Below are 2,933 nucleotides of genomic sequence, written 5' to 3' on the forward strand. Positions count from 1 at the left end.
TTGGTCCACTGTGTTTTCTGAAGTCCACAGTCAATTGCTTCTTTTTTGGCCTGTTTTAGGTAATGCATGTTTAATGTAAGTGTATTTTATCTTTGCATTGGCATTGACAGATTTTGTCACTTGTTTTAAGCTGATTTTTAGGGATGCACTGATATTAAAATTAGATCCAAAATTAATAAGCCAACGATTATTATTCTTACATTATGAAAGATAACTTATTAATAGTTGATCAAAATAAAGCACAGTAAGTCTCAAATCAACAGTTTTGTCAATGTCAATGTAATAAATGTTTTAAAAATCCTTGAAACTTGCATTTATTGTATTTGAAAAAGAAACATTGCATAAGATATTAAGGCTAGTTTTCAGGGAATGCATGTGTTATACAAGTGTGTTTTGTCTTAATTCGGTTTAAATGAGTTAAAAACAGATGCACAAGACAAAATACACTTATATTAAAAAATTTACATGTATGAAAATAAGTCTTACTAGCTGATGCAGTGTTGCTTCTTAAGTAAATCTAGCTTGTTTTAAGGATATTTTTACTGGAAAATAAGTTTGAAAAAATCCTAATTCAAAACTCAAATATAAAATATACAATGTTTAAATCATGACAGAATTATTTTTTCGGGGTAAAATGTTTCTTTAAGGTAAGATTACTTTCCAGTTTTATATTCTTTATTTAATATATATGTATATCTAGGGCTGGGCGATAATTCGATAACGATAATTATCGCGGTATAATTTTCCTCGATAAAACGGTATGAAGAGTTCGATATAATGTTTATGCGCCAAAAGTGGAACGAAACAGTGCGACTCATTTGAATCGCGCCACACGGACCGTTTATCCACTCGGATCAAAGTTTAAACTGCCGCGTGACGCGAGCTCACTAGAGCAGATGCGTTTACTCGGTCACGCGAGCACTAAACAGCACTGTGAGATCCAGTGTGAAGCGCGAATAGAGTGATGAACACAAATGACTGTGATTTAAACTAGTTTAAAGCCAAACAGGAGAAACACTGCGTGCAACGAGACAGTCAGAAGACTTTTCAATCTACACATCGCCATCATTTACCATGGATTTACTGTAGTAACACTCACTGCACCATGGTATTGTGGCAGAAATTTGGGATATTCACACTGAATTTTATTACAGGAGTAACTTAATGGTATATAATTCTAGTATGTATTTGTGATTAAGCTATATCATGTCTGCATTTATACTGAATTTAGACTACTTTTTTAAGTTATATTTTTACTATGGTATTGAGGTGCTATATGTGTGGTTTTAACTGTGTTTATCATGATTTAAATCTATGGGAGACCAATGCTTAATTAAAAAAAATAAAAAAATCCTTGATCAGAATAAATTTAACCATAAAAAAAACTGAGGTTGCTACAATTTTTACAGATGCTACTGAATTTGATAATGCACAAAAATGTACCTCTGCATCCTATCTCAAGCTACTATCAAATGTGCATTTCTAAGAGACAAAAAGTGATATTGTAATATTATCAGGCAACCCAAACCTGTTTCTTGGTTTGAAACAATATCACTCATTAGAACATGCAGAAACTAAGAAATAGATTTTTCTATTTAGATATTCATTTTGTTAAGGAAAATTAATGGTCTGGTTTCTACAACTTTCACTTTGGAGCAAAAATCTGACTTTAAACTTGAAAGAAATAAAGATTTGACATTTATCGTGATAATTATCGATATCGACTGACATGAAAAAAATTATCGTGATACTTTTTTGGGCCATATCGCCCAGCCCTATGTATATCTATAACTGTTTTAGAATTATGTTTTTTGGGGTAAAATATTCCTTCAAGGTAAGATAATTTCTAGTTTTATATTATTAATTTTATACATCTGTAACTGTTGTTAAAGAGAAAATATTCAGCGTATGAGTAAATCCTGACAGAATTACGTTTTTTATAATAATTGCTTATGCAGTGTTGCTTCTCATGTAAATTCAGCTTGTTTCTTTATATTTTTACTATATTTTTACTGTAAAATAAGCAAAAAAGACTCATTCAAAACTTAAATAAATATAAAATATACATGATACTTTTGAGTAAATCATGACAGAATAATGAACGATACTTTCCATGTTTATATTCTTTATTTTAATATATGTCTATTACTGTTGCATAGAAAAAATTGCAGTATGCATTTCAGTAAATCATGATTATTTGTTTAAAAAAATATATATATTGTTTTTATTTTTTTTGCGTAAAATATTCCTTAAAGGCAAGATATTTTCCAGTTTTATATTTTTTATTTTATGTATCTATAACTGCAATTTCAAAATTAACTGTGTAATTCAAAACTGAAATATAAAATGATTCACACAATATAAGATATTGGTTATACTGTCCACCTCCACACACAACCATACGGACTTACAAAATGCCATAATCGTGCCAGTGTTGCATTTGAGGAAAACAGCTTGATTGACAGGACAGATCATAATCTAACACAGTGTTTCCCAACCTTTTTTTAGTTGCGGCACCCTTTGGAAATTTTAAGAAACTTATGGCACCCTACAAAATTAATTTTGTCACAATATTTGAATTTCTAACTTCGATGTGATAATTTGAAAAGTATAGATATTCGGTACAACAGGGAAGAACTGCAGAATATAATGTCATACAGATATTTTTAATATTAAAAATAGTGTCTATCAATGGTGGCAATTAGTAGGCTAATTTCTAATGAAGAGACCAATTTATATGGATAGCAATCAGAAGCTGATATTAAAGAAATAGCTCACCCAAAAAATGGAAATGCTGTCATTTCGACCCTCACATCAAAGACATAAAGGGAATTGTTTTATTCTGCTTGGATCTTGATAGATGTGGTCACTATTAACTGTTGTAAAGGACAAAATAGCAGCGTACAGTTGAATAATTGATGAAAGAATCGTGT

General features: G+C 30.3%; 1 long non-coding RNA gene across 1 annotated transcript in view; it reads right to left on the minus strand.

Moving 5' to 3' along the window:
• LOC107552514 (uncharacterized) overlaps positions 1-1,259 on the minus strand; it is a 15,796-nt gene extending 14,537 nt beyond the window's left edge. Inside the window, exon 1 of the long non-coding RNA XR_001604861.1 lies at positions 1,162-1,259. This is a non-coding gene — a long non-coding RNA (uncharacterized lncRNA). The remainder of the gene's footprint in view (positions 1-1,161) is intronic.
• Positions 1,260-2,933: the final 1,674 nt, after the last annotated feature.

The sequence above is a fragment of the Sinocyclocheilus grahami genome, unplaced genomic scaffold (assembly GCF_001515645.1).
Source record: "Sinocyclocheilus grahami isolate Dianchi unplaced genomic scaffold, SAMN03320097.WGS_v1.1 scaffold452.1, whole genome shotgun sequence".
NCBI lineage: Eukaryota > Metazoa > Chordata > Actinopteri > Cypriniformes > Cyprinidae > Sinocyclocheilus > Sinocyclocheilus grahami.